Source organism: Ipomoea nil, unplaced genomic scaffold, assembly GCF_001879475.1.
Source record: "Ipomoea nil cultivar Tokyo-kokei standard unplaced genomic scaffold, Asagao_1.1 scaffold2014, whole genome shotgun sequence".
Lineage (NCBI taxonomy): Eukaryota > Viridiplantae > Streptophyta > Magnoliopsida > Solanales > Convolvulaceae > Ipomoea > Ipomoea nil.
In genome coordinates this window covers 285,556-297,190 of record NW_017618442.1, presented here as the reverse complement: position 1 = coordinate 297,190, position 11,635 = coordinate 285,556, and positions in this window count along the sequence as shown.

Genomic DNA, 11,635 nt, shown 5'->3' with positions numbered 1-11,635 from the left:
AGTGCCTGAATTTTGTGTTCATAAGATGAGTTTCTTTGTCAATTGATGCCATTGACAAAATATCAATGGTGAGTCCATGTATAATTTCCTTTCTCACTTATCAATGAAATTCCCTCAAATAAGAATTACATTTGTGTATAGGCTTAGAGTTGAGTTTTTGTACAGAGTACAATAGCTATGGATACTGTATCCTTAATTGTTGAATGGAGCTTGAATTCTGCTCTTTGATTTTTCTTTACTCAAGTGCTTATTTGTTTGTGATGATTGTTTTCTTTCTCTCGAGCTTTGGATTTCAAGTAAATTTTGATTGTTGGGTTTCATTTTCTGTTTTTCTCTGTGACTAGCTAATATTTGTTATGCACATTTGTTTTGTTCCTTGATTGAGATGATGCAAAGAATCTCAACTTAGAAAATCGGAAGTATTACAGGTATTGGGAGGGTGGTTTTTTTTTGGTTTTTTAGTGGGCTGTTTTTTTCTGTTCGAAATATTTTATTCGTGTGGCGTTGTTTTCTCAATCTGGTATGTTAATTGTCCATGTTTAGGCATGTGCGTCATGGGGTTATAGTCTATGCATTGACATTATATTTGGCTCGTGTATCGGGGTAGGTTTGGTGACAGATTTAGGTGTGGGCGTAACAGGTTTATAGTCCGTGCGTCGGGTTTTTTTATTTGTTACATGGTGTCCTGTAATTGAGTTCTATGTGTTGCGGTGTGATTCTTTTTTCGTTATATTATTTTAGGTCGAAAACCGTATGTGGGTGTTTGTTTCCATTTTTTTGTTTCGGGGATGGGGTAGTAAGTTATTGTGATTGGATTTTTTGGATGGTTTGATGTGATGCTTAAAGTTTATGTGTGTGCGTCATGGATTTAGAGTATGTGCGTAGGAATTATGATTGGCATCTTCATGGGGCTGCTATGTTGTCTATAGTTAGGAGTGTCCGGCATGGCTGTATACTTTGTGCATAGGGATGTCGTAATTGTTGATGTTGTCTTTGAATTTGAATTCGTTGTGTTATGGTGTTTTTCATTTTTGTTCTATTATTTTGGGTGGGAAAGCGTGTGTCGGTGGTTTTTACCTTCTTTGTTATTTCGGAGTTGGGGTTGTAATGTTATTATGCTTGGATTTGTTAGCTGTATTGTTGTTTTGATTACGGATTATTTGCGTGCGTCATGGGTCTAGGGTTTGTGATTAGGTTTTAACTATTCTCGGGTTTTTATTTATTGTGTTGTGTTCTTTTTTTGTTATTTCTGTTAATGGTTGTAGGTACCAGGTGACGTTGCTGTTGAGTCGGCAGGTGGTGAAGATGTTGTACCACCCTTGCCCCGACCAACATGTGTCGGATTCTGAGGACTCGGATGATGATGTTGACGCAATCAACGATGCATTATTTCCCCCCTTAAGATTCGGACGGCTCCGAAACACATGGTGAATCCCATTAAGCGATTTAATGCTTTGCAAAAGAGAGCTATCCTTGAAGCCTTTAATTTAATACACGCATTTAAAATTTCTCTCCTTCAGTTAATAAATGCACATTGAATTTCTCTCCCATATTTGCAAACATTTTTAGGTTGTCTCTTGCTATGCACACTATTGTTTCCATATTTCATGTTACTCATAGTTACATGCCCGTCTACCAATGTTTATTTCATTGATTTTTGTTGCCTGAATAATATGCGAAGATTCTTGGAAAATGTCAACCATTATTATTTCAATTTATTCACAAGCTTTGTGTGTATAGCTTGCCAAGCTTGTGCGTATGTCTGCCAGTTGGTATTAATTTCAAACTACATTTGCTTTGTATTAATTGGCTGCCAGTTTTTGGCTTCCATTGTGAATTAACAAAAAGTAAAATCAAACCACAGATATGCACAGTTGTGTGCTTCACCCCCATTCAAATTCGGTCTACGTTGAATCACTTTTTCGTTTAATCAATTACTGCATGGGGGTTTCCTTCCTTACGGAAAAACGCACAATTGCACAGACCAGACCACACTAATGCACAAACCGGAATAGTTACAAGACCCTCCCGTTCTTGAACTCCGACGCGGCTGCCACGATAACTATCACTCTACTATCAATGTGGTTTTTTCTTCAGCCCTTACCCACGCAACTAAAAAGGTACATGCACCCGCCGACACAAATACACGGACATACCATACCAAACCCCCACCCCCCAATATTCCAGTTGACATTTAGTTCGAACAGCAACAACAACGAAATAACAAAAATCCAACCATCACTTACATTCGCACACGCCGTGAGACTAGTATGCACCTACCCATGCTCGTATTATTATCCACCGTCAAAATTTACAGTTTAGACTACGACTACCTCCATTACCATTCCGTGCCCTTACGCCCTCGAACAATTCGGATACACACATTTGCACACACGCACCACTCTATATTGTTTGTATGTCGTTCCATTTTAATTAAACAACTGAACCCAAGATGATGCACAGACCGGTACATAGTTATGCACTTACCGGCGATGCTAGAAGCCATTCTCGTTTCTTGAACTGTGCTGCTGCCTCCAGGATCAGTCCAACTCTACCGTCGATGCGTTTTGTTTTCCCGGCCTTCCTCACGCAATTTCAAGGTTCAATGGATGTGGTAAAATAATTCTAAAAATCTTTTTCCATTCAAATTCTCCTTAATATAATCCAAAAGATTCCAATTCAAATCTATCCATAATTAAACAAATATCTACAATTACTATTTAATCCTTTTGCTTTCAATATATCCTTATTCACTTTAATATTATCTTCTAATCTCCACCATTCATGGATAATGAATCAATGGTTATTAGGAGAATCTCATGATCTCATATATAATAGGGGGTGCACCGGATTCGAAGCCTATATATATATATATATATATATATATATATATATATATATATATATATATATATATAAACTTGGACCAACATAAAGTTTGATTTTTTTTGTAACTTTGATTTGGCAGTTGGATGGCTGCTTGTGGGACAAAATTCCACCCACTTTAACTTTTCGTTTGTGCATTTCCCTTTTCACGTTACACTTGGATTATTCCCTCTCTAAAAGGCATACATACATGTCTTTATACATACGTACATACAATCTCAGCTCGATCACTTATTCACTTCATATATTCTTGTACATACATATATAATTCCTTTTTTTTTTTTTTGATGTAGCGCAGGGTTTTCATCATCGGACACATTGATTAATTCCCTTATTGGATTGTAGACACCTCTATTGGGTATGACAACTGACCTGGAGATTTAAGACTGCTCCGTCATATAAGTCAAGAATCGAACCCTTGAGATTTGATTAAGGATGAATGAGTCCCTTCCACTCAATCACACCTCAGGTTAATAGGTTTTAGTGAATAGTGTTGTGTGTTGCAGCGTAAATCAATGTCTCTTTTTTGGCGGGAGATTTCGCTATCAAGAAGAAAGTGCCTACTACTATGAGATGGCAAATCACCCCTTTTTTTTGGCAGATTACTGAACTTTGGGTGAGAGCTGTTGAGGATCCACCAGACCTCGCCATCAGATTTTCTTATTTCCCTTTAAATTCTTCTTAATGATATGACATTACACAATATTTAATTTAATTTAGTTTAATTTAATTGGTTAGTATGAGACACAAGTTCCTTTGGATTTAAGATAAAGCCTCCATTCATGTATTTTAGGTGAAATTCACCTTGTGACTAGCTCTATCTCGCAAATTAAAGAATCATAATGAAGTAAATTAGTCTAGATTGTCCATGCATAACTGATCAACTCAAACCAAAAAAGCTAATAAACAACTCATACAATGATTCTTCGAACCTTGTGGTTATCAAACCAACTATTTGATTAATAATAACTTATTCAAATTCCTTATTTTGAATAAAGAGTTTCAAGTTTCTCCTTATGAATAAGTCGCTATCGGCAAAGGACCACAGAGAGATAAATTAGCTTATGTTATTCATAACGGATCGATTCAAAAAAAAAAAAAAAAAAATCAATAGGCCACTTTTGTTGAGAGTGGAAGTATTATTAAACCTCTTGATACTATCATCTTCCAAAACTATGTTTGCCAAATATTTTTTTAATAAGAAAGTATTTATTAAAACACATAAAACAGAGTGATTCTTATACCCTAAATCAACTCACACATTATTATTGTTAGTAGTATTATATTATTGGTACAATTATTGTAATACTAGACTTAGACTTATAGTGTTTGAATTAGTCTTGTAACCTTTAGCTATTGTACATGGTTAGTTAGATTAGCTCTTTATCTCTTATCTATCTCTGTAACAGTCTATTCTGAATTAACGAGAATTGTTCACTCATCTGGTATCAGCTAGCTAGGTGTTCTCTTTTCTCTCTCCTCTTTCGAAATCATGTCGTCGAATTCCAGCGAAAGAACCGTGAGTGCCGCCACCCTCCCTTCTCCGGCCACCCCAAACACCCTATCCACGGCACACCATTTTGTGTCGATGAAGCTCACTACCAAAAACTACCTGTTCTGGCGCACTCAGTTGGTGCCGTTTCTGAGAGGACAAGGCCTTCTCGGGTTCGTGACCAGCGACGACAGCTCGGGAGGCACTGCCACGAATCTCATTCCAAAAATTTTGAACAACATAGCTGTGAGATTCTGGCATTAACTGAGATTCAGGAAAGTTGAAGCACTTGTGAATATCGTTCTCAGTTATTGAAACTTCCGATCCTCCAACTCTAGATTTGATTGAGTCCTTTTCCACGACTGCATGTAGATAAAATTCAGCAACATCTTCTTCAAAAGTTCCAAAATAATTGAAGGTGAAGAAGTCATATAGTCCGCAGTCCTTTAGAGCTTGAAGAATTTTCTCGGCCGTGACTTTGTTGGTAGAACCCAGCTTGAAGAACTCGGGATTGAGTACCATCCCATTAGATATCTGTTGTGAGAGGGACAGAATGGGGTCGACTTGCTTTCTTCCAGATTGCGCCATGATGATCAGATCGGTTTAGAAGGGGGATAATTTTCAGGAGAGAATTTTCTGATATTCTGAAGGTCTTGAAAGAGTTTTTGAGAGATAAGAGTGTGGGGTTTATATGAGGAGGGTGACTCGAAGGGGTTTTTCGATTTTAAGAGAAAAAGATGAGACTTCTCAATTGTACCCTTTGGTTGAGGTGTGTCGATTGGGTGAGTTTAGGATAGATGAGTCATCTGATAGAGGGTGTTACGAGGAAAGAGAAAATGTCATCATGAGCAGACAAGAGCATTTAATGCTCACACCTCTTTAGAAGTACCCAATGCACGTAAGGTGTAGAGGGTGGAGATTTGAAGAGACACTTAGGAAGGATTTGGGTTCTGATCTTCTTGAGATTTGTTTGTGGGGATCGATTAAGAGAGTGAATTTCTGACAGGCGAGATGAGGGTGTCGATTTGAGAAAGAGAGGGTAAATCTGTTTGGAAAGATTTGATTTAGGAGAGGATTATGGGGGGAGGTTTAGGTTGGGTGGAGGTTTAGAAAGGGTAGGAGTTTATGGGTGGAGGTTTGATGCCCAATTAAACTCTAAATTTTCCTTCTTTATCTCCTGATTTCCTTCTCAAAATTGTGTACCACAGATATAAACATACTCAAACATCTCGTTAGTAGCAAAAATTACTCCACAAATAATTAACACACATTCCAAAATATTAAATACATATACACGGCATTTACCAAATAAAACACATAAATTTTGGAAATTAACACAATTAAAACACATATTCCTAATTTATAATTAGAAACAACTTCATGCAAAATTAGATTCTAAAAATTTTAGAAACTAACAAAAAGCATTTTAACAAATTATTTAAACATATATGTAAATATGTACGAAACACATATATATAAAAGATTTAAACATATTAAGCACATATATAAATTAACATATACACGAAACACATATATATATTTGAACACGGTAAATCAATTTTTAGAGCAAATTGTTCATGCAAAAAGGTTAGTTTATTTACAGAAACATGAACACATGCTTAAAAACTGATTAACACATTAAAACATTCAATTTTAAACAAAATATCAAATAAATCACGAATTGCACATTTCATCAAATTAATTTGCATGGCATATGATCTCACGTTAAATAACACATGCAAATACACAAATAAATTCCTAACACATATTGCAATTTTATCACATAAATATTTCGAATAAAAACATGCATAGAAACACATAAAACAATTTATCCACGTAAAACAATTAATTTTGAGCACAAGTATCAATTTAAATAGAGAGTTTAAGTTCAGTGATACTTAGCTCATTTCGATCATTCCCAACTCGTGCCTTAAGGTAGAAAATCTCGTTTCGCATAAAGGCTTCGTGAGAATATCAGCAACTTGGTTTTCCGTAGGGATATATTCGATCTTCAGATTTTTCTTTTCAACGTGATCCCTTATAAAGTGATGTCGAATGTCGATATGTTTGGTTCTTGAGTGAAGCACCGGATTGTGAGTGATAGCGATTGCACTAGTATTATCACAATAAATACTAACGTCATCACAATTAACTCCGTAATCCTTCAATTGTTGCTTCATCCACAAAATTTGCGCACAACAACTTCCTGCAGCAATATATTCGGCCTCGGCGGTACTAGTTGCGATGGAATTTTGCTTTTTGCTGAACCAAGAAACAAGCCTTCCCCCCAAGAACTGGCATGTCCCGGAAGTGCTTTTTCTGTCTATTTTGCAACCTGCAAAATCCGCATCTGAAAAACCTGTTAGAGTAAAATCTGAACCTTTTGGATACCACAATCCAACATTGATTGTGTCTTTCAGATATCGTATGATCTTCTTTGTTGCGGTGAGGTGGCTTTCTTTTGGATTTGCTTGGAATCTTGCACACACGCCCACAGCATAAGAAATGTCTGGCCTGCTTGCAGTAAGATATAGAAGTGAACCAATCATTCCTCTATATTTTGTTTGATCGACATCTTTTCCATCTTCATCTTTGTCTAGCCTTGTTGATGTGCTCATTGGAATTTTGATCGATGATTTTCCATCAAGGCCAAACTTCTTTATCAAGTCGCGGGTGTACTTTGCTTGATTGATGAATACTCCTTCTTTCAGTTGTTTGACTTGTAAGCCCAAGAAGTAATTCAATTCACCCATCATGCTCATTTCGAATTTATTCTGCATAAGCTTCGAAAATTTCTCACACAAAGAATTGTTAGTGCTTCCAAAAATAATATCATCAACATATATTTGCACTAATAAAATATGATCATCATCTTGAATTCTAAATAGAGTTTTGTCAACAAGGCCTTTGGTGAATCCACAGCTTATCAAGAACATTGACAAAGTATCATACCAAGCTCTAGGTGCTTGTTTCAACCCATACAATGCCTTTTTAAGTTTGTAGACTTTATCACCTTTGCCTTTTACCTCAAAACCTGGGGGTTGTTCGACATAAACTTCTTCTTCGAGTAGACCATTCAAGAATGCGCTTTTCACGTCCATTTGATAAACAGTGAAATCTTTGTGTGCGGCGTAGGCTAGGAAAATTCTGATTGCTTCAAGTCGAGCCACGAGCGGTGCTTCCGGAACAAAATTCTGATTGTGTGCAAAAGTTTCATCAAAATCAATTCCTTCTTCTTGAGAGTATCCTTTTGCAACGAGCCGTGCTTTATTCCTAACAATCACGCCTTCTTCGTTTGCTTTGTTCCGGAAGACCCATTTGGTTCCTACAACGTTGTGGTTCGGGGGTCTTGGAACAAGTTCCCAAACATCATTTCTTTTGAATTGATCGAGCTCCTCTTGCATAGCATTTATCCAATCCGGATCATTGAGAGCTTCGTCAATTTCTTTTGGTTCAATCTGAGATAAATAACACGTGAACAATGCTTCCATGGTAGATGATCTTGTTTTCACGCCTTCATGAATATTCCCAATAATTAATTCTGGAGGGTGATTTTTGAGCCATCTTAAATCTGGTTGAAATGGGTGCATGGTACTGGGTGGATCCATTTGTTGTGAATTTGCAGTGTTGGTTCGAATTTCATCAATTAAATTGTCTTGAAATTGATTACCAACATCACATGCAATTTGATCATTAATTGGATCACCAACTTGTACTGCATTTCCATTCCCACGTGAGGCATCACTCCCAAAATTATTATTTAAAGAATTTCCAACTTCTTCTGGGTGAGGAATGGGATTTTCTAGAGAATTAATTTCCAACTCATCCATTCCCTGCAAAACATCATCTTCACACGTATCATTAGTATCACAAAAATCAATATGACACTTGTTACCATTTTGTGCAATTTCTTCGTCCAATGCATCATTCTTGATCTGTGATTTTTCATCAAATACCACGTGTATGGATTCTTCAACCACCATTGATCTTTTATTCAGAACTCTGTACGCCTTGCTGGTAGCTGAATATCCTAGAAAAATTCCTTCATCTGCACGCTCATCAAAAGCTTTTAGATGCAATTTATCATTAATATGAATAAAACATTTGCATCCAAAAATATGAAAATAACCAATATTTGGTTTTCTCCCTTTATATAGCTCATATGGCGTCTTCTTGTGCTACTTATGGATCATGCTTCGATTTTGCGTGTAACAAGCAGTGTTGATAGCTTCCGCCCAATAGCGTTTCGGGAGACCGGCAGCACTAATCATCACTCGTGCGGCTTCTTTGAGCGTCCGGTTTCTTCTTTCGGCAACACCGTTTTGTTGCGGTGTTCTTGCGGCAGATAATTGATGAGAAATTCCATGTGAATTGCAAAAAGCTTGTATAACTCCATTCACGAACTCGGTTCCGCGATCCGTTCGTATTTTTGATATTTGCAATTCTTTCTCATTTTGTAGTTGCTTCAACAGCTTCGGTAGAACTTGCTCAACTTCATTTTTCTTCTTGAGAAACACGGTCCAAGTGTACCTGGAAAAATCATCAACAACAACGAGAGTATATTTCTTACCACTTACACTTATTGGATCAACCGGTCCAAATAAGTCCATATGTAGTAAGCTTAGCGGTCTTGACGTTGACTCGTGCGTCTTTGATTTGAATGATGATTTGATTTGCTTTCCGCGTTGGCATGCATCACACACTTGGTCCTTCTTGAAGATAATGTCTGGCAAGCCTTCTACTAGATTCTTCTTTGCAAGTTGATTGATAGTCTTGAAGTTTAAGTGGTTGAGCTTTCTGTGCCATTCCCAATTAGCTTCATTCGAATTTCTGGTCATTAAGCACACTGAATCTTTGTTAGTGCTCCAATCCACAATTTACATATTCTTTCGCCGTTTTCCAGATAAAACAATCTCATTTGTGAGCTCATTTTTGATTAGGCAATTATCTTTAGAAAATTCTACAAGATAGCCTTTATCACAAAATTGACTAGTGCTCAACAAATTAAATTTTAATCCTTCAACGAAAGAAACATCTTCAATCTTCAAACCATTTTTCTTGATCGTGCCAACTCCTTTTGTAATTCCATAATTTTGATTTCCTCCGAATATAACTTTTGGTCCATCGATTTCTTTGAAATTCACTAGATATGATTTATTTCTAGTCATGTGGCGTGAGCAACCACTGTCGATGTACCAAACATCCTGCAAAAAAGATTAATTAACTTTAGGTACCCATACTTGCTTGGGTCCTTTACTGTTAGTGATTTTTGGTAACCAAACCCACCTTGATCTTATTGAATTAAGATGAGGCGATTTGTAACCATTTGTGACACGATAATCATACTTCACTGTTGAAAATATTTTTTGTGCCGGGTTTTGAAAAACATTTTTATATTTTGGCACTTGGGAAGAGGATTGTTGCTTTGGTCTATAAAAAACATTACATCTATTACACAACCAATCCTTTTGAGTGGGATAAAATCTCCCAACTTTATTTCTAGAAAAGCTTCCCTCTTTTCTATGAAATCTTTTTGCACTTGACTCTTTGGCATATCTTTGCTTGTAGAATTTTTGTTGCTTTGCCGTAGTATTAAATTGTTTCGGCCTTTCAACAGTCATCTTTGCATTTGATTGATAGCCAAGTCCTTGTCTCATTGTGCTATTCTGACTTTTAACAAATTTTACCACTTGAACTTTATTATTTAAAGTAGTAGTAGAATTAGTCAGATTTTGAGGGGTTTGAGAACATGTGGAGTCATAACCAATTCCGGTTCTATCTCCTGATGGCTTTTGCATGTTCACCATTTTATCTATAATTTTATACGAATTGGTGAACGTAGCAACAGTAGCTCTAAGATTATGTTCTCTAACCTCTCTAGCTTTACACTCTTCTTGAAGATGAATATTTTCATTCTTCAATTTACTCACTTCAAGTAAAGCATCTTGCAATTTTTTATTCATTTCTTCTTGTTCAAGAATTAGAATATTATTGCGCTCCTTGAGTTGAGGATGAGTGAGCATAATCTCTTGACATTCTCGCATTAGATTGTCAATAGATTCACGAGAATTGAAAGAATTAGAACTTACCTCTTCTTCCTCTGCGTCAAGAGCCATAAGACAATCTTCACTTGTACTCAACTCAGTTGACTTGCATATTAGCGCCGTATCATCATCCGAATATGAGCTTTCATCGCTTGATGATGAATCCTCCGAATCATCATTTTCGTTTGGTTCGTTGCCAACGAGAGCTTTTCTTTTGTCGCGCTTGAACCTTTTGCTTTCGGATTTGTTCGGCGTAGATTCAACATTTTTGCCTTGATACTTGCTAACGATCGGATATGGACAATTTATTTTAAAATGTCCGGGTTTGCGGAAATTGTAGCACAAATTGTTGTTTTCTTCGACTTTTTCATCTTGTGGGGTGCGAGAGACGAATTTTCCACGAGCAGAATTTTTGTTGTCTCCTTTTCGCATAAACCTTCTAAACTTTTTGACAAAAAGAGCAAATTGTTCGTCAGTCATAAAATCAACATTATTCTCTACTGACCTGGAGGTTGACGGTTGTTCGGCCATTAGAGCAGAATTTCGAGCTTCATGTACATCATCATCTTTGGCCTTCATTTCGAACTCATATGCTTTTAGATCACTAAATAATTTGTCTGTTGACAACATTCTTAGATCTCGGTGATCGCGCATAGCCCTAACCTTCATATCCCATGCAGATGGTAAGCCTCGTAGGATTTTGAGATTAATTTCTTTTTGGCTAATATTTTTGCCAAGATCACTAATCTCTCCAAGAACTTTGATCAATCGAGCTTCCATGTCTGCAACACTTTCATTTGAGAGCATTTTGAAATCTTCGAACTTCTTCATGGCGATTGTGAGCTTATTGTCTTTTTCTTGTTCATCTCCTTCGCCAATCTTGATGAGAGTTTCCCATATTTCTTTGGCAGTGGCACACTTTCGGATCTTCGGAAATATTGTATCATCAACGGCTTTGAATAGAATATCCTTGGCAATATTGTCAAGATTATTCCGCGTTCTATCGTCCGATGTCCATTTCGGTTTTGGCTTATGTACGTACTGTGGAGCATCCGGGGATATAACAAACGCCGTATTGACTTTTAATATTTCTATAGGGCCAGTGGAAATAACTTCCCACATTTCATCGTGTAAAGCCGATAAGTGTACCTGCATACGAACTTTCCAATCATCAAATTTATCAAGAGAGAATAATAGATTTTGAGCTAAATCT